The sequence below is a fragment of the Chamaea fasciata genome, unplaced genomic scaffold (genome assembly GCF_029207755.1).
Source record: "Chamaea fasciata isolate MVZ Bird 193981 ecotype frontalis unplaced genomic scaffold, bChaFas1.0.hap1 SCAF_12, whole genome shotgun sequence".
Lineage (NCBI taxonomy): Eukaryota > Metazoa > Chordata > Aves > Passeriformes > Sylviidae > Chamaea > Chamaea fasciata.
This window is the reverse complement of record NW_027094097.1, coordinates 8,049,910-8,071,435: the sequence shown is the minus strand read 5'-3', so window position 1 is coordinate 8,071,435 and position 21,526 is coordinate 8,049,910. Positions and strand designations below refer to the sequence as shown.

Here is a 21,526-nt window from a genome sequence, read left to right as displayed (position 1 = left end):
CTCAGCACAGTTACATTTTCCTGATGACACACACTGTGGGCAGAGTTTGGGATGGCTGTGGCGTGAAGATGGACAATAAAAACAGTCATCAATTTCCCATGTAATACAGAAGAAAAAATCTAAAATTCTTTTTAATTTAATGTTGATCTAATTGACTTTTGATTAACAACTCCTAACATAGTTGGAGTTAGGATTTTTTTTCTTGTATGGTTCCAGTAAATTACAAAGATCTCAATTCTCTTAAAATAAATTATGGTCAGTCAGGGAGTTTACTCCCCATGGCTAAAGAGATGAGCTGGAATTCTGTGCTGTGTAGGCCCTAAAGATAATAATGACAGATGACACAAAGAGAAACATTTCCAAAATTTAAGAGACTTATTTGGGGGTTTAAAGCGTAACTTTGTTCTTTAAAAATTCATCAGATCAACAATACTGGAGAAATAGATTTCCTTACAAATTTTAATCTACTTATCTGTAGTACTCCCATCTAGGAGATCAGTAGGAATTGTCCTCTGCTGATCACAGTTTATCCAAGTCACCCATTAGCAACTTGAGCTTTTGAACTTATGAATAATATTTCTGTACAGTCTGAAAGAGCTAATAGTACTTTTGGCCAAAGGATCATTTAATATTTTATAAGGAACATAACACAAATAAAAATAAATAACACTTTTCATGTCTTGAATTACTAAAAGCTACAAGGATTCACATGGTATTTTTCAAAGCAATAGAGCAAAAGACTGATGCTCAGAGCTCCATTAGAAACATTTATATGCAAAACACTGCTTTTTCCCATCATGAATTTCTTTTAAGATTCATTATTGCCCTATGGCACATTTGCCTGAAAAGAGACTCTAGGGAGATGACACTTTCTTTGGTTAGCATTGTTGTAGCTGACAGAATGCATAAAAGGCAAACTGCTTTTTCTCTAGCTTTCAGCCTGAGCCAATCAAGTGCAGAAATTCTCAGCCTCTTCTCATCTTGAATTCTGGATTTTGAGGTTTACAGAATAATTGTAGCTTTCCAGCAGAATCGTTTTGGCACATAGACCATTCTAGCTCACATAAATGCTATTGGTGTCCTAAACACCATTGATGAAAAAAATCTTGATCTTTCCATTGTAGACATGTCAGCCTGATTAAAAATCATTGCATATTCTTAGAATTAATGCACATTTCACTATGAAGAAATGATCCCTGAAGGCACCCAACACTTACCTTCCTACAGAAAAACAATTCATACCTGGAAACATTTTTTTTCCTTCTCTCCTGAGGTGGTATTATAGGCCCTTGCCTGGATTTCTGGGCCCTGCTGTGTTAAATACTTTTACAAAAAGCCAGTCTCTGTTCTGAAGAGCTTACAGAATATTTCCTTTTATTTTTAGACAACTGAACAGAGTCACTGGAAAATACAAGTGAACATCACAATACGCACTGTTTAATCACTGTGAAGTCTTTACAGGTATCACAGCAAGTAAGTTTCAAAGGGATGGACTTGAAAGGAAGAAAGGTGACCCCAAGAAATATTTAGAGACAGCTTCTTCTAAACACAAGGAAAGGTAAAACAGAAGAGGCTTGTTAGCAAGCTCAATAAATAAACCACCAAGACTCTTTGTTCATCTGTACTTCAGAATAAAAACTAAAGGCAAGTGACAAAATAGATAAGGCAGAGCAGACCACAGCTAAGCAGCTGGCAAGATCCCATCACTCGTGTGCTTAAGAGGCAAGCAGGAGAATCATGCAGCGTGGCTGACTCCAGAGCCAAGCAAATGACCTTAGCAGCAGAGTTCTACATTGATGTCAGCTGCACAAAATTGGATTCAAGGTTCACAGAAGAGGAGGCTCTTCTCAGAGTGTGGGAGAAGTCTGGAATTTGGAAAGCTTTTTTTTAGTGGTCCTGTTTCTGGTTTTGCTCCCGTTCAGTGCAAGATACTGTGAAAAGTTTTTTAAGCAACAGCATTTAACATCACCCAAGAGTTCAATACTTTAAAAAACCCAAGAATTTATTTCATTAATAGAGGCACTTCAATCTACACCTATACTGTCTCTTCACCTCTGGTCATCAGGTCTTCTAAAAGCCCCATGAGTTGAGAAGCCACCTAGAAAATAAAGGTTTATGAAGGTCAAGACGACATGAGTACCAGAAAGATACCTCATAATTTCCTGGGACAGAAAAAACCCAGAGTTGAACAGGCAGTGTAATCTGGCCCAGATCTGCAAATGAGGCGCCTGAGCTGGCATGAACTGAAGCCAATGCAGCCATGTGGTGTGGCAGTGCTCATGGGGACACCACAGGGCACAAAGTGACTGCAGCACCAGGGGAAAGCTCACTGCCTCTGCCTCTGCACAGGCTCTTTCACCTTGCTGCCAGTGTGACTCACCCCATCCACAGCCAGCTCAGCAACTCTGCACTGCACTCCACTGCACCAAGAGCCAGCCATGCCCACCAGTAACTGCAGCCATCTGGTTCCCTTTTCCAGGCCCCCACTGCAAACATTTCTGACATCAGCACTGTCTCCATAGCACCTAGAAAACTTCAGTGATTTTTTCCAGAAAGCAAACCAGAACAGAAAGCTGGACAAATTTAAATGCAAGATGACATTTAATAATTTAATAAAATATTCCAAATGGCAAGGAGTAACTAAACTATGGGCAAGACCATATTTCATCTGTTCACAGAACCTTTGACTTGGCCACTGTGAACCTTTACCATAAAGGATTGGTTTGCACTTTTCCCTGCCTGCTATATGTGTTTTCATGGTATTTTTTGCACTTGTCACTGGCACCTCATGCAGCCCTGCAGTTAACTAAACCAAGGAACTGATGCAGCTAAAAACTGTAGCAGCACTGATTTTCATCCTCTTGAAACTGAGCATGGGTCTGTATCCCCAAAGTATTACACAGAACCACAGCACACCACACTGCAGCTGACTACTTTGGTATCTTCATGTGGCTACTTGTAGATAAATTGGTAAAAGAGAAAAAAAGAGAATCTAAATGAACCTCACTATTACCTGCTACTCTGCCAGTTGACAGCTTTACTATTTACATTCCACTGGATCCCTTCCTCTGTCAGAAGACCTCAACTTTCAGATACGTCCTCTGAAAAGAATGTGCAGCTTTTGCTTCTGCTTCTGTCAGTTTCCTTAGATTTCACTTTTTGCTGTACCAGAAGTTGTTTCCTTGCTGCTCAGGTTTATTCCATTTTCTCTGGCCACCAGTCCTCCGTGGGTCTGTTCTTCCTCGAGAATGAAAACTCATCCATTTGAAGCAGTACTAAACTATCCAATACAACGTAACTTACAACTCTGACTCCTATTGGCGCTTATTATTCTGCTGCTTCTTCTCAAGCTTTCAGTTTACTGCAGCATATTCAGAACAGTCTCATAAAGTGATCCTACAGCAGGTGCAGTTTCTCTAAAGATGTATCCTGTAGGATCTCATAACAGTAACTCTCACAAAATTCTACTCGCACAAGAGAAAGGACATTTTGGAAGGCAGACAAAGTTAGTTTTCAATATCTTAAACCCCAGAATACAATTAAATAGATTAAATAATAATGCTAGTAAATATCTGTGTTTTCTAGAGCACATTTGACACCAAGTATTTTTTTTTCAAAACTGAAAAACATAAAGCACTAAAACAGAAAATTTCATTCCATATTAGATTATTTTAAACTGTATCTTAGACATTACTCTCACAAGTTAAATAAATATAAAGATCCCAAACTGCTTGACCTTGTTTCTGTACAACTACTATGCAGTACATAAAACTATAGAAACTGTAGATATCTGCACCCAAGACATATCCCAGCAACAGTACAAGCCCTTCCTGGGGACTCTATCAAAGCAATCACTTATGACAAATGACCTTTTGGCAGATAGCAGATTCTTTTCCCCCCTTTTGCCTCATGTAAAATTCTCACTACAGCATTCTGGGTGTGTACCCTTCATTACTAGGTCACTTCTCACCTTCATGCCTGTAATTGGAGAATAATGATGCCATAATGGGCCCACAATGTCAGTGAGGAGCAAGCTGAATCAAATTCAGTATATTAACCTCACCAAATTAAATTTTCATTTGCAGAAGGACATTCAAGGGATACAGATGTAAAACAGAGCGGAGTTATCCAACCACTCCAAAAGTATGACAAAAGGATGCTCAGTCTTATCCCAAGCACATCAAATAGTCTTTGTCCAAAATGAGGCTTGTGACTGCTGTGAGACTCCTTCAGCCTTGAGATTTTTTCAACACAAACACTGAAGATACTGGATAATTAGTAAAACAAAGCTTTTCAAAACATATCCTTTCCCAAGCTGTTTATTTCTCACTGTGACCCTGAAGTACATGCCATAAAAGACAGAGAGAAAGCACAGTGATGCAGTCGTGTGCCTGGGAAAACAGCTTTGGGAACTGAAGAGTGGGACAGGCTCTGCTTTGCCATTTCAGTACAAGTTCTACTTCTAAAAAAAACCAAAACCACCAGTTGAAATATTAGCAACTGCTATGTGGAATTGATACCAGTAAATATAGAATCTATATGGCACACTGACTTCAGAAGACCGATTACATGTCTTTATTAGTGTGTACATATGCAACAGTACAAGGACAACAAACTCCAGAACTTGGTGCCCATGGCTAACAAGGAACACAAGAACACTTCTCAAACCTGGTCAAAATCTTTAATATTAAACTTACCTGCAATTGACACCAACAAAGCAGAACAATGACACAACATGACAGTTAAGTGGCAAGTAAAATACAACCTCCATTCAACCACCCAGACAAAGTGGAATCAAAATAGGATTGTACTTGGAGCTCACAGAGCAGTGAGTGTTTATGGGCGGTTCCCCTCATGCAAGTTTTTTCAATCCCTACAATCATCATTTTATTCTAATTTATTAATGTTTTTTAAGCCTAAAATTCACTCCAGCTAGCACTGGCAAGCTAGAAATAGCACGATGCCTAAATCTCCAGTCCAATTTTATGGAAGAGTTGTAAAGCAGGTATCTCAACAACAGCTCATCTCTTTTCCCTTATCACCTCTATGTGAATGTCTCTGAATCTCACTGCTCTGAGAGTTATCAACTCAAATGTAGTCACATTCAGTTTATTTCCATTTGTCTATCAGAGATTCACTCAGCTATTCTAGAAATGCAACCCTAGCATGTAGACAGGTATCCCATCCTTCCTGCATAAAAATTACAGTATTATTATTTGCTTATCCTGGATTATTGAAAATCCTTATTTCTTTGTACTACAAAAGTAGTACAGTGTGTGCAAAAATAAAGCTCTGTTTTGGTTAGTTTTGTCTTTTCCCCTCAAAAGGCCACAGAAAATTATTGGTTTGTTTCTTCAGCTGCAACAATTAATAATTCATTCTTCAGACACAGTGATTAAGAGACCAAAGACAAGGCCAAACCATTGGAGAAATGGACATTAAATTATTTTCAACTGAAAGGAATTATTTGAAAACAGAAATAGAAATCTTCTGCAGTAATCTGCAACAGTAAGTGACATAACTAGCCAGAAAGACCACATAAATCAATATTACCACCCTGTAACAGCTCTGCCAGTAAAAACGATGGCCCATGGCTGATATAAGTAATTTTTTTTCCAACACAAAACATTCATTTTGTTCATACTGCTACTATTTTAACAGAGGACTCAACACTGCTAAACCGAATTCAGTAGGATTTACACCATTGATTAGAGTGATGGACAATCAAAATGTTTATCCCAGGCCCCAGGTCAGAAGGCAGCACAGCTCTAGAAGCGGTTATCTCAGAACTCACAATATTATTAATGACAGCTACAGTAACTTTTAATTAAAGCATTTTCCTCTTGGGGCTTCCCAAACACATAGGACATTTTTGCCCCTTATAACTAGCATTTATAGCTTCCTTTCACAGCAGCTTTTACTTTAAATAAACACATCCAGAACAGAAGCAGCAAAACCATACTTGTTTTCACTGTGAAATCCTAGAAAACTGCTTGGCAGCAGATACCGACTTATAACCCTGCCTTACTCATACTCTGTGCTCTGGGCGGCAGTTTTGGGGTAATGAACTGAGTGGGGGGTGCTGTACAGCTTTTTTTTTTCCTTCGAAGTGTTATTACTGCCCTCACAGCATTCTAAGAATGTCATGCTTAGCTACAGAGACCAGATTTTTGACAAATCAGTTCAGTTAGGCACAAAATCAAAATGGACAAATCTTCACAAGAGCTCAGAACAGTCAGTGCTAACCTCTTTCGAAAATCTGCCCCAATTATAGATGCCAAGTACTTGAAAACCTGGCTCCAAGCTCTTAAAAATCCATTTTCATTTGTTCAAAACCAACATTGCAGCCACTAAAGGGAGTTCTGACTGTTTTTCTACCAGGAGAGGAACAAGGCAAGAGGCAACCAAGGACAGAGTAAATCTACTGAATAAATCTATTTGAAATCACAAAGCCTACTACTACTACTACTACACTTACTGGCACCATCCGCTTTTGGGTTTAGCCTCTTTTTAATTCATATATTAGTCTTTCTGAGCCAGCACTGAGCACATCTTCCTTTTGCCAATTCCTCACTGACAGCAGCCTGAGGTGTTGCTAGAGACAGTAGATAAGAGCCAGAACAATGAGCTGGCCTGAAGGGAAATGTAGCAACCCTCACACCTTACTTCTCCTGTAACCAAATCGGGTTCAATGTCTGTAAGTTATCCCAGTTTACACACCATAGGAAAAAAAAGACAAAACCAGAATATTCATCCAACTGTAAATTTATTCACTTGTGAAAGAGAATGTAACCATTTGCTATTTACGTGGGCTAGACTGATATCACTTAGCTTTAACACACACCCAAAATTCACTTCCAAAAGGAAAGTGTTGTGCAAAATGAGATTGAATTACACATTTTAAAGCTTTCACAGCTTTGAACTTTAATATGAAATACCAAGGCCAAAATTCTGCCTTCCGCACAACGCTTTGTCCCAAAGACACAAATAAAAGTTGTTCTGTTACTGGAGTTTATTTGAGGATATTTAGCAGTGTAGTAGTTGTTTATGGTTCTGTGTTCAAATGTAAAATTGAAATGACAGTTTTGGCCAATTCATATAGTTTTTACACTAGAAAGTCACTTTCCATTAATTCCCTGAACTGCCACATAGAAAAAGAACCATCATTTTTCTGCTGTGATCAGAACAATGAGGAGAAGTCTCCATGCATCTGCCAAGGAACTCTTGCCTTTAAAACATATGCATGAAGTGCTTGGCTTTTTACTTCTGCCACCTGCCCTGATAATTAAAACATGCTATTTTCCTAACAAAAACTATTTTTACTGTGGTCACAAATACAGACTCTTCGAAGAGGCAGTGTTAATTCTAGCTTGTCTAAATGTAGATGATTCTAAAGAGAAAACAAAAACATAAGGGATTAAATGTAAAACCCTTCTAATTCCCTGGTGTATAATTACATTATTCATTAGCAAGTAACCTCAGGTGGGCGTAATTTAATGTTTCCTTCCTGTCCCTTGAGCAAACAGAACACAGAGTAGCTAATCAATTTGATCCAAAGATCCTAAAGCCTAAATAAAAGCTGATGGAAGCTTACAGAGGAGTCACCCCAGGCTACCCGTGAGGATTAAGAGCGCTCACCCAATTTACAGGTTCACTCACTTAAGAGGGAGAGGATGGCACATCCATGTGCTTCCTGTGCTTCCATCATTTCTCTGTAATTTCAGAGGAAAGGCATTGTCCTGCAAGACTTACTTATCATTTGCTGTTGTTCTTCTCCAACTTCCCATATTGTGTGCTGGGCTGGTCCCTCGTGAGATGCCCTGAAAATGGGCAGATCTGCCCTGAGCCTCACCTCGCATCTCCCCTCAAGAGAAACTGTAACCAGGCTCTGATTTCAGCTCGGTACAGTCTGGGAAAGGATCTGCACACTGACAGAAAAAAATTATCTATTAAAACAATGCTTATTTAATAACGAATTACTTAATAAAACACTTAATTACTCAATAAAGCCACTGCCATTGAAACACCTTTTTGCTGTTGAGCAACTTCAGGAGGGTTAATTTCCAGTGCCGAAGAAAGCGAACCCAGAGCTTTACAAGCAGAAGTCCCGCTCTGAGGAGATGACCCACAACATCCAGACATGGCGGCCGCGCCTCCCGCCCACCCGCCTCTCTCAGCTGCTGCTATTCCTGCGCTCCTCCAGGCCTCTTCCTCGCTTCTTTCCCCTCATTCTCCCTCCTGCAAGGCTCCCGTGGCACACCTGAGTGGAGGAGCGCCGGCGCTGGGGGCTGAGGCTCCTGGCCTGCCCCGACGGAGCCACTAACAGTGCGCTCATCCACCACACACGCTGCCATGCGGATCCCGCTTTCCCGCCGTGCACTCTGATTGGCTGCCCGGCAGCAGGGGCGGAGGTAACTGTGTTCTGATTGGCTATCTGGTGATGGGGGGTGGAGGTAACCGTGCTCTGATTGGCTGCCTGGCAGTGGGGGCGGGGCCTCGGCGTGAGGGCGGGAACACGGTGTGAGGGCGGGGACGCTCAGGGCGCTGAGGCGGCGGTGGCTCAGGGGAATTGGTCGGAGATTCTCCTGTGAGCCAGGTGCTCTGGTCAAGGGTGAAACCTCCGCCCGTGTTCTCCTCTAGATGAACTGTGATCTGTGTGTTATTCACATCAATGTTATATTATATTTGTTCGGAGATATCTGACGTTGGCCTCAGAATAAAGTGTCAGTGCCCTCTTGAGGAAAATTCTCGCTTCACCTATCTTTCCATTATCTTTCTAATGGTATGCAACAAACTTTTAACAATACAGTTCTTAAACCAGGGAAAAGGTGCCTTAACTGATAATAATGAATAAGCCCTATTACCTTTATTGATGCATGACTTGGGTTCTTCATAATTATGTTGGCTTTTTGCATTAATGTGTGATCTATAATGTTTTGGCGCCATCCCATACTGTTGATTTAATTAGCTTGCCTGGCCTCTATATTAAAATCTTTCTGCATCTTGAAAAGTAATCTAGTTTCCCAAATACCAGAAAGATAATCATGTTCAAAATTTGACATGATTTTTAGTATTCTATTTGTCTATGCCATAGTAACTTTTCTACTGAAGTAGTCGTAATAGGCTTATCAGTGCATAAAGAATTTCTGGAGATCTGTCTTCAGCAATGAGCTGTTTTTCTTGAACTGCACAGCTTAAACAACTTATTAGACAGTGCACAATGAATGAAAACAATGTATACTTCAGTGTATGTCTGTGTGATAATGCTAAATACAGAAACATCATCACACAACTCAAAAGAAGGATGCAGTTTCCCTCTTGTTCTCAATGACTGGCAGCAGTAATGGGCTGGAAAAGTAATAAGGAAAAGTAATAGGAAAGAGTAACTTGGCTAACTGAAAGTCAATGTAGAAACTGGTTTTTTTAATAAGGTGCTCATTTGGGGTATTATTCTAAACCTCCTTTTTTGTCAGAACTATTTCTCCTCATGATGGTATCAAAATTCAAGATCAGTTTTCATGAGTCCTCACGACATCTCCTTGTGCATGCAAAGCTGTTAATTTCTCAAGCTTGTTCTTCCTACAACCCCTAAACCCTGTGCACTTAATTCACTCAATATTCAACAGTATGTTATGGCCAGATTTTTCGGGGAGTTTTTTTGTCAGTGTAAAGAGAAGTGGATGGAACTAAAAATATTTGAAAATACGTGGAAACTTGACTGCAAATATTTAGTGAGTTTCAAGATGCAGGTGTTGGAGTTGACTGTTATGAATGTCTGGAATGTTACTAATAGTAAATCTGTAGCTGTGAGAAATACAAGCTTTGTGGAAACTATTTTATTCTTAGTATACAGATTTAAATTGGGGAGGAAGGGTGAGGTGATGTCATAATCCTTAGATTCTGACACTGTTTTTCTTATTGAATACAAGAGGTAGTTTTTGCAAATGAATTCTAGGTGAGATATTTCTCTCTTCAGTGCTTACACCTATTGAGCATTTACTCACTTGTACAATCTCTTTTTCTCACTTGTATAATTCCACATCTCTGAGCTGTTTGCCACTGTTTTTTCAGGTAATGACCTTTTAATTATTCCTTTGTCTATTTGCTTCTGTGCCGATGCAGAACTGTCAGCCTGGGGCCCTATACATTGCCTGCAGTTCAGCACATCATCGACATTTTTATAGAAACTGTTGAAATTGTGTGATTCTGCTCACTTCACTTACGTGCTTGGCAGCAGTCCCTTCATGGGTATAGCTGTTGTTTTTCCTCTCTACTGAATGTTCCAGCTCTTGCAGTGTCAGTTCCTTCACCAGCCATCTGTCTTGCTGGCTCGCTCACGATCTTAACAGCTCTCCTTCTCAGACTAGATGTAAGTCCTAGTGAGTATGCCATCAGCTGTTAATTTTTTATTCAGAAGCTTTTAAAACAATTGTTGCTGCACAACATATGATGCTGCACAAATATCCTATATTTCAATCCTCTCTATCCCATCCTTGGCTCTTAATGGATGCTTTCTTCTGCATCCTCCTTTTCACAGGTTCCTTTGCAAGTTGTTTGTCTATCACTTCATTTCTTTTCCTGAAAATTCTAGTTATTTTCTTCAATTTGACAACTTGTCCCTGAATTCTATCTGGGAATTGCATGTCTGAATGCAAGGAAGGCCTAATCCAGTTCTGTTTGTTGTGACACAGTAACTCTACAACCACTGCAAGAAGCATCTAAGCACTTTCAGATATTACACAAGTCAGGTGATAGCTCCTGAGAAGTGTAAGATTGTCATCTTTTGTCAATAAGTTAGATAATAACTTCTTTGTGGAGGTATCAGTGTTACAGATAGGATAGATTGTCTTGTAGCTCAGGGGCTGGCATATTGCTAAACAATCTAGCAATCTTTTTGATGAAAAGTTCTATTTGCTTGTAAGGCAGTCAGGCCTGGATGCAAAATTGCTTTATGACGCCCTGAGAGTATAGTATTCCTTATTATAGCAGCAGTTTGGTTTATTTTTGTACACTATACTTGCTTTATAATCTTCCAATAGCTAAGATTTGGTTAGTGTTGAGAGCTTTATAAACAACTACTTGGGTTTAGTGCAATTTTCAGTTGTAGAAATGAACCACAGAGATAATAATTACAGTAGACACATGCCAGCTTTTCTTCTTTTTAATGTCTATTGATAATCCTTTCTCAGACCTTCTGCTTCTTTCCTGGACAAACTCAAATATTGTTTATTCCCAATGCCAATTAGTCAGCCAAGCATCTGCAGCTGGCAGCTATCCACAATGTAGAAGCCTCGGAAGATTAAAACTCCCAGTTGATTTGCATGTTAGATGTCATTGTTTGTAATCTTCTGGATTTCTTCCACACTTAGTGTTTCTTAATGATAAAGAAAACCGAGTGTGCTTATAGTTGTAACTAATAATTAGTAAGATAGATTTTATTTCCCTACTGCACTTATGACCTCCAGGATAAATTTAGATCTGTCATTTAATGCCTCTCATGACGGACTGCCCATCTGAGAAAGGTTTGCTTCCAAACTAAACATTGCCACTGAGACAGGTCTCCTCACAATGTGATACTCTTATGCTGCTAGAAGTGTGTTCATAATACATTCATCTCTTCTGGGCTAGAAAGTTAAAGCTGTATTACTATATTGGTAACAGAATTTATGCCAGCCTAGTAAGTAACTCCAGTAGTACAGAAAAGTTTTACTAAGTTACACAGTGTTTCTCTGCCATTGCTCAGCCCTTTTTTTCCTTTATGCACAGAAAGTGAAAACAGTCAAGCAAGACAGCAGCATAGAAGAGAGTGAGAGTAAATTAATTGCTTTTCTGTCTTTGTCTCAGGCAAATCAACTCCGTAACTCCAGAATGTGACTTTCAGAAGGAAGATGACAGCAGAGATTGTCTCCAAAACCCTATTAAGTGAGGTACTCAGGTGTGATCCTGGCAAGTCTTATGATTAAATATAACCAGCAGAGGCAAAGGAATTTGAAACTATCCAGAAATCTTCAATAGAGAACTGGTAGCTGATATACTTTTTCTCTCGTTAAGTGAAGCTACAGATGTTCTTACGCTAAGAAGAGCAAGTATCCAAATCCAAGAAAGCTGCAGAGGAAACTGGTGAGCTACAACTTATCTTCCCTTCTTGTTACCAGGATATACTCTCTAGCCTGGGTTCAAACCAAGCATTATCCCAAGAACATTAAGGAATGTCATTGTTGTTAGGTGAACACACTATGATAATATACTCTGCTTGAAATAACACGTAAACTGGTTTCAGAAGAATAAAACTATTCACCAGAAAATGATTGGATGGGTATTTTAAGAGCAGACAAAATCTACTTACATGATAGGCTAGAAGGAGCTAGCTACTACTTAGCATGCTATTAACTAAAAGGAATCTCAATTAATTCCCTCTTAAAAAAAAAAAAAAAGTTAGGCCTCACAAGATTTCAAGGTTTTTTGCTTTCAATAATCTCAGTTGCCAAAGAGAATTCCTGCTAACACACCAGCTGGAATTTCCACCAATATAGTTAAGGAAGTGTGAAGTGAATAAAAAATTAATTTTTATATTAGGCTAATAAAATCTTTCCATCGTGGCTTTAGTTTCATCATAGTTTTTACGTTGTATTATAATGAAATAGATTTACATTTTATCAAAACTATGTGAGCAAGTCACACCCAGTTGGCAAGAAATGCTCATTGCAACATCCCAGAGTATAGGAACATCACTGTGTAGAGTTTACTATTCTTTTTAATGCTTTTTAAAACAGGGCATGGCATGCTCTTCCATTTACCTATAATGTGTTCAATAAGAAACTGAATTAAGGGGCTTCTCATTCTGTAAAAACGACTGTGTTGTGGCACAGATATAAAGACTCTATAGGTAAGTTCTGACTGGAGAAATCTGGAGCTGGGCCTTGCAGTATTGTCAGAAGTAGCTCTTCAGGGGCAGATTATGAAATTAGAGCTGTAATCTCTGCTTGACATAGAGTTAATATGCAGCCATTCCAGGACTGAAGCTGTTTACTGGTTCTTCCATCTGCCAGGATTTTCCTAGTTTCTCTGGGAAGGAAATACATTCATTTGAAACTGAGATTGCATGGAAGAAAGCTTTCTTTGTGGCTGTGTTATGGAGCCCTTTTTAAGAATTGTAGGTAGCTGCTGGCAGACCACCAGGTGAAGGAGTGAGTGGGCATAATGGATGTATTTATTCACAATAACTAAACAAACTAAGAATCCTTTTCCTCCTAAGTGTGACATTTGAAACTCGTTTGTGCAAGAAAAAATAGTCTGAGAAGTAATAGTTAAAAACATTAAGACATGATGAGAATGAGAGACCTGAATGAAACCCACACTGGATTTTTTTTTTCTTTTGTTCTTCCTTTTAGGACTGGGCTTAGCTGACTAAAGTTTAATGTGTAAAATCTGCAAGGTTAATGTACAAGCCAGACTTGAAGGACCTTGCCATTGGGAAATAATGAAAGCAATTCATTTTATCACGTGGCCAAGATGAACATCACATATTTGCTGTACATTACTTGTGAAGGTTGTCTTGGAAAGTCCAAAGAGTCAACACTGAGAAAGAACAGTTATTTTGTGCTGCCCTAGTGGTCTGGTAGGGCAGGGTTCTGTACTTATACATTGATTCTTCTGTGCTCCATAGCCTTTTCTTGCAGGAGTATTGCAATTAGATATGTGCAGCAGCAGCCTGTGTGCTGTGCATCAGAGAAACTTTCAACAAATGTGTTTATGTTCAATAAAGATTTAGCTGTGCCTGTACTTTTTCGCCCCATGTCCTTTGGCTAAATTATGTTTCGCTTTGGAAGACATAAAGAGGAGGATACTGGGCTAAAGCTGAGGCTCTGAGAAATTATGAGGAAACTGGTTTTTAAAGAGTTGCAAATATCTACTTCTGTCACTCATGTTATTTGAAAGTTAATAGTTTAACAAGGAAGGTGAAATTACAAGTTCAGGCCTTCTCACAGTGAATAAAAATCCTTTTATAGCCAAGATATTCCCATTTGTTTACAGCAATATACATTGGAATTAGGTTTGCCAGGCTGTAGTAGCCAACTTCTTGTGCTTCATTTCCATTGTACTTTGTCCTTTCAAAGGAATGTTTATCATATTGCTGATACCCTGGCAGTAAATAGAGTAATTTACATAATTGCACCTTATCTGGACCAGATTTTTTCAGTAATTTTTCCAGCTTTGCTGTGGGTGTAAGAAAAGTTTCCCCAGGACTAGAATCAGTGAAGGATTGTTTTTAGACTAGAGAGTCATCTTTACTTGCTCTGCTTGTAGAGTAACAACAGCTTAAAGGTCTATCATGAATAAAGGGTGGTATGTGCATCCTCTGGAACTAGCAAGGATCCCCATCCCCAGCCTGTGCCAGCAGTGTCTGTATCTACCTGCCCCGGAATTCACATTGTCAGGGACTCTTCCTCCCTCTCCTTCTCTCTCAAAGAGACACTAAGGGATTCTAAGAGGGATTTTATCCCTCTTTCCTCTCACTCATGGCTACAAGAGAACACCAACTGTTCTCTATCCTCTGACTAGATTTACTAACACATACCAGTTAACGAAGAAGTCATAAACTTAACAAGATTCTTACCTTTCTTCATTTTTCACTCCCAGCTCCTTAGCCTGGATAAGAGACTCCTCCTGTCCATTCTGTGTTTTCTAGACTCTCCCTGTCTTTTCTTTCTGCACATAGGGTCACCAATGGAGTTCAGCTTCGAGCTCAGTGAAGGACTCCTAGAGGAAAAGCTATAAATCTTTGATCTCTCATCTCTATGGCAGTGCTGATTTCACAGAAGTAACTGTGATGAAGGAGTCAGGAACTGAGTATTTTTTCTTCTAGTCTGTGATATTTGAAGTGTTTCAGGGCACATGTATAATTCTGATGTATTTTCACTTGTCGCTTTTCATGGAGACAGAATTTCTCATTGTTTTCAGTGACAGTTCTGCTTAGCAATGTGGGAAGGGTGGAGTAGCCTGTACAGAAAACTACAGCCCCTCAACAGATTGCTGCTTACTTTCCTTAGATATATCTCTTCCCAGAAAGGGTTAAACTCTGGGTTTTTCTCCAGCCAGTAATTCCTTAGTAAAGAAAGAAAACAAAGCTTCACAGCTTCCTGATCATGATTTTTTCTGCTAGTCTCTTTGCAATGCAGTTGCCCAAAAGAAATCTATGGAATTTTACCCCTTTTTCCAGCATGGCTGTACCAATGTTTGGAGTAAGTGAAAGGAATAAAATGGCCACTTAACTCTTCTTTAGGCAGAGAGAGAAAAGATTGAAGCAAGATATCCTGCCTAAAAGTGAAAAGCTTCTACCATACTTGAAGCACAGTATAGGTGGGAAAGAGCTAAAAAATCACCAAAACCCTGTGTTAAAGCAAAACTGTTAATCACTGTTAACTCATTTAGAAATAGTCAAGAGGAACAGATGGAATCCAGTTATTATCTCTCTTTTACTTCAATCAGTTTTAAAATATATTAAAACTTATGTACTTTTGAGTGGCAGATACATCTTGTCACTTTAAAGGGTATTTTTGCTATTGTTAATACTGAAATAGACTGTACTTCAGGAACAGTAGTTAACAGAAGTCTTAAGTACCTCAGAGAAAATACTTGTCTTGCATTTATTATCTCAGCTTTCAGATTTAAGCAGCTGTATGTGGTTAAACTTTGAAATTATGTAACAGTAATAGAATGCTGTTCAAGTTGATGCCTTTTAGAAGACAAGGGAGTGGGGGTGGGGATGTGATTGTACCGTAAACCCACGTTAAACTTTTTTCCTTAACTGTACTCCTTGAGACAGCAATCAGCTACCCAGAACAGAGCCCAGAATGCTCTCTGCAGTTTGCTCTGAACTCCTACTGCATCTTGTGGGTTTTTTCCCATAAGACAGTGATATAAGTCTAAGCATTGATGTAATTCATATTTAAATCAGAATTTCTCAGCCTATGTTTTTTAATTGCAACCTGTTCCCTGGTAACGTATTTTTAGAGTAAACATCCTCTTATTATCTGAAGAATATGCATTTTTAATTATCTCAAAAATGAACTGAATTGTTAAATCTTGTTTTTGTTCTGTGGTTGAGCTGTGTCATAGGTCACACACTACTTTCCAAAGTGCAAGTTTCAACAGATGCTGCGTGAATGTTAACAAAGGGCACCTTAAAAGATCATTTCCCTTTTAGGATGCCAGTTAAATGTTTTGTATTTGTGATGCTGAAGTTTTAATGCACTTCCAAAGCAAAGACAGCAAACCATGTCACCAAAGCAACTCTCTACTGCAAATGTAGCAAGAATAATCCTTTTCTGCTGGCATAAAGCTAAGTGGACAGGCAGAGGATAAACTCATTGTGAGTGGAATATTGGTTGTGTATAGATTACTCTTCTTGTATAATTTCTGAGACATCTTGGTTCCAAATTTAAAGAAGATTGTATAACCATCTTAAAAGGAAACTAATGGAAATTCTGTTTGTTTCAGAAACTTTCAATGATTTGGTCCTGTGTGTTTCACGTGGAATACCTCAGATGTCTATATTTGCCAGTTTTGTCAAGTTGCATTTTTTGATGGCAAGTAGCAAGAGATCTAAAAAACCCCCAAGTGTAATTTTTTCATAGCAGCCTCAGACATATCTCAAAAAAAAGCAAAAAAAGAAATCGGAAAAATAACAGAACAAACTGTTTCATGCAGTTCTTGCAAACAAGTGCTAGTCCAGGTCCATTACCTCTGCTCTGTAAAATACCAGGTGAGTGAAGAATGCAAACTATCAAGGATTAGGCCAGAGAGAATAATCATCACTGACAGAGGAGCAGGCATTCTGCCCAGCACTTATTCCCACTGAGAAGGCTGGGGTCAGCTCACACAGAGTGAGCTTTCTGATCTTTAAATACGCTTCTTAAACCTCAAACTTGCAGCACAGGATTCAAGACTGAAAGATTTCTTAGTCTCCCTCACATTCACCGAGATTTTCTATAATCATGAAATTGCTTGCTCCTGCTTTGACTCAAGAGGATATTTGCTTGTCACTTCTTTAAGGTATGACAGCATTCTGCCTCCTTTTAGAGTAAAAGCTGAGTGGCTCTGACAGTAGAGCCCTCACAGGGCAGTATGTGCATGACCAAATCAGGAATTACCAAAATCTGGTGACTTCCCAGTGGATAAGCACAACTGCCTGTCCAGGGCTTGGCCTCTGTCCCATAGTTTTCCTCTCTTCCCCCATCCCAAGCACTAGAAACAAAGCTGAGCAGAACTTACAGAGGAAAATCTTGTATTCATTGCAATTCTACATAAATACTGTCACTAAACTGCCCATTTCTCAGAAACTACTTGTTCAAGACAAAATAAAATGGAAGTGAATATTTCTGCACATCTTGTCAGCATTGTGCTGTCAGCTCAAATTATGGATTGTCCCTTTTTACAACAATGTCACAATTCAACCATAGTCTAACATTTTCCCAGATTTTAGAGTGGCTTTGACCTATGAGACATAAAAGTACATGATTATAGCAATAATGGCTGGAGCGCAGCTACAATTTTCTTCTCTTGTGGAGTGTTGTGGAGAACTTAAAACAAATGCTTAAACACTACAGTCAAATATTTAGAAGTTAGAAGCTATACCTTCAAAAATCACTGAAAATATTACTTGCTACTTGAAGCAAGTCACTGGGATTGCTCCTTTTTAGTTAGCAGGCCCTTTCTTCTAAAAGGAAGCAGTACACAACTCCTTATTGCAGTGTGCATTTAATTGCCTTTTTTAAAGAGTAGACTTGGGAGTATCGTATCACAATTTACAAGCATTTCTGGGGATAAGTAAAATCTAGTTATGTTTAATGCCAAGAATTGCTAGAATTCAAGGAGAAATTTGGCGCTATACAATACATAAAATTATCTTTTCTCTATTTAGAGCTGTAGAAAATACATAAGCCATCTCAGCCATGCTTAGAGGACAATATTAAAAAGATGTGTTGGTAATACAGAGTACTTTGATTCTCCATAACATATAAAAGTTTGTGTCCTGTCATTCTCCCTCCTACAGACAGCAGTTTAAAAGTCTCTGCTTTTCTATAGCGCATGCTGATTTTTAGCTACAGCATTTTTGTACAGATTGTGCTTGCAAGGATTTTTTAATCCTTAAGAAACCCCTACCCCTTCTGTGTTGCTGTATAGTGTGACAGTAACAGTGGCTCTAACATTAAAAAGCAAGTCCTTTTGAGAAATAGACTTTTCCTTAAGTGTAATGGAAACATTTCCATGACTTCAGCAGTCTCCTTTGGAAGTTCAAATAAACATTTCCACAAAGAATTGCAACTTGAGATTTGACTTACTATGCTGAATGCATGATAACTGGACACAGAAAGTTGCAGCAGATCCTATCAGTAAAATATTGATTGTTTATTGCCCAAGCCGACATACAAGTAATTAGTAGAAATATTCTATTTGCAATAGCCTTTAGCATAAACAACGTTGGGCACAAGAGTCTTCTTAAACATATTTTGGGAAGCCCAGACCACTGGCTCTATTAAAAGCATGCTGCACTGGCTTCAGAAGGACAAAGCAGCTTTGTCTTTGTCCTAACTGACCAGGTAGAAATATGAATGTGGCAGCAAGCACAGAGTCTCAGTTTATTAATTATGGCAATGTAGGGGCGTGGTCAGAGCATGCTGCTTAGCTTTTCTCATATTTTAGTGGCTTCTTGAGGGCTGTTGCAGGCAGCAGCAACTGCAAACATAGAGCTGAAACGTCTACAACGTCCTTCTGTTATAAAGCCTCTTATTCCTACCCAAAAATGAGAACCTATTTTAAGGTTTAACAGCGTCCTTTCAAATTAGAAGCAAACTGCTACAGGGAGATATTCATACTGGGTTAGGCAGACTATGCTATGGTTACCATCACCAAACAGAGCTGGATCTGTTAAGATCAAAATGGTTGACTTGTCACTCCATAGTAATTGTTCCCTGTGGAAAAAATTCAATAGCATCGCTTAAATCACACATAGCTGATCACGTGCTCTGAGGCTTTGATGGTGCTTAGACTAAAAGGCAGAGGTAGGGAGGAGCTGTGTCAGGAAATCTAATTCTGCTGGTGTGAGGGGAAGCTTGCCTTGCACACAGTCATGTGCATAAATTGATTTTTAATTTTACGGTAAAGCACTACTGTAATTATTAACTCAATTGATCCCTAAAAGGCTACTGTTAAAAGCCAGATGTTATGCCCCTGCATGTCCAAGGTGCCTATTGGAAGGAGAGCTTTTGGATGTGAGATGACTGTCAGACTGCATTCAATCTATTCAGCTTCTTTTTATTACAGTAAAGCACAAAATCTGTTAATCTGCAGCTTCTATAAGACAAATTGAATGCACGCTATCTTAGAAATTAGTTACATACCTTAGTATGTATGTTACATACTTTAGGACAAAAAAAAAATTTAAAAAAGAAAGCCAAGTCAATGAAAATGAGAAGTACTGTGTTTCTGTCCAGACTGGAGAATCTTCAGTATTATGGGAATTTATGTGAGCCTCACAATTTTGCTTTTAAACACTTACCTTACTGCCCCCTGCAACTGTTTTTCTGGCTCTTTTCTTCTGACAATGATACAATGCAACATGGGGAGCATGAGACGCTTAGTACACAAATTCTAGATACAGGGCAGAAATAAGTTAAGGCAAAGTGCTATGAGTATGCTAATCAGACTGCATTAGATTTTCTAAAAGAAGCTATTTTTTTAATCTCAGTTTGGTTCTTCAGTTTCTTTTGCAAATCAGCACAGAAACTGTACAAGTCCCTGGTCTGACTCCATGCAGTCTCCTGGGTTAAACTTTTCTCACCATCTACACCTGAGAAAAGTGCTGAGTTTCTGTTTTGCCAGGCTTACCCTTCCCCTGCCACTCTCAGAAGTGAAAGTTAACCTGTCTTACCAACAACACAAAAAGGGCGCAGCTGCATCCTACTCCATTTAGGGTGAAAAATTCTTTTCATAGCTCAGGAACACTCGCTGATCCTGTGACAGAAGGTACTACACAGACAAGCGGTGAAGAACACTTGCTGCTTGATTATGCATGGTTAATATGCTTGCTCAATTCCCTATTCATCACCCAGCACTAAGAGGAAGCCTGAAGCATCAGGCATAACAGCACAATGCTCGGCTGTAAATGACTTCATGTAGGATGCAACTTGCCATTTGGCCTTAAATACAGTGGAATTTTCTCCTCTCTTTCTGACACCTTGTCACAGAAACACTGTGGCTGCTACTCTGACCTTCTGCTGCTTGTCCTAGCTCTTCGGTGGGGCTGGTAATCCACACGGAAAGAAGTAAGAAATTATTGCAGTGCAAAATCTATACAAGCATTACAGTTAAGGAGGGTACTCAAGGAAACCATTTTGCAGTCTTGACTATAGCACTATCTTACCTGTATGACAAACACATCTTTTCCCCTGCTGAACCATGAGAATAGGAATCTGATTCCATGAGCAAATTAATATACGTAGGGGTATTTCCCCGCTACGGCTAAGCACAGATATTTGCAGTTAACCAGCCCTCCCGCTCTTCCCTTCCCCACTCTCCGGAAACTAAAATACCGAAACTACTCAAAAAAACATCTGGAATGCACCGCTTTGTTCCCCGCGGTCCGCCTCGCGGAGCTCGCTCCCTGCACACAACTCTCGCCTCCGGCAGCCTCGGGCTCTCGGCTCGGCGAGAGACCCCCGAGCCGGCAGCTCCGAGCGGAGGGCGGGCGGGGATGCAATGCGGATGGGCGGGAAGGGAAAGGCTTTACCTGCCGCCTTTCCCCGCGGAGCCAGGGGCGCCTGGAGCTGCTGCATCCACGCCGGGGCGCGGCGGGCGGGCGGGCGCTCAGAACGCCTGGCGGAGGCGGCTGAGCGCCGGGGCCATGGCCGCGCCGGGGAGCGGTGGGAAGGGAACGCCGCCGGAGCCTCCGTAAGCCGCGGGGAGACTCAGCACCTGGGCGCTGAACAGCTCCACGGAGCGCCACGGGCGGGGCCGGCGCCGCGCTCCCGCCCCTGGGCGCGGGGGGGGCCGCGCTCCGCCCGCCGCCCGCCGCGCCGCGGCCGCCCCGCCCCGCCGCGCTCCGCGGGGCCCCGGCCCGGGCGGCGCCCGAGCGGAACGGGCGGCCGTGACCACGCTTCCCAGCCGCCCCGCCGAGAGGAGGCGGCTTCGCTCCGGGGACAGCCGGGAGGTGTAGTCCTGGCGCTTGCGGAGCGCGGAGAGCGCCGGCTCGCTTGGGCGGTGCCGGGGGCCGCGCCGGGGCCGATCCCGGCGGTCGCGTCGCCTCTGTCCGGGCGGGAGCGGCCCCGGGAGAGCGCCTGCAGCCGCCGCCCCCCGAGCGAGGAGCCCCGCCCGCCCGGAGGCCCCGGGGCCGCCGCTGCCCCGCTCCGGGGTGTTGGCGCTGCGGCGCTGCGCTTTGTGTAGAGACTTTCCAAAATGTTTCTAAAGCACAAAATACGCTCCTCTGCAGCCTGTATAAGACAAATGGAGTGTATGGTATCTTGGA

At 40.7% G+C, this 21,526-nt stretch overlaps 1 protein-coding gene across 1 annotated transcript in view; it reads right to left on the bottom strand.

The window, feature by feature from the left end:
- The window catches only part of SMPD3 (sphingomyelin phosphodiesterase 3), a 102,186-nt gene extending 81,318 nt beyond the window's left edge, over positions 1–20,868 (bottom strand). The window contains exon 1 of the mRNA XM_066194490.1: positions 20,792–20,868. The gene's annotated coding sequence lies outside the window, so the exon portion shown is untranslated. The remainder of the gene's footprint in view (positions 1–20,791) is intronic.
- Between the last annotated feature and the right edge of the window lie 658 nt (positions 20,869–21,526).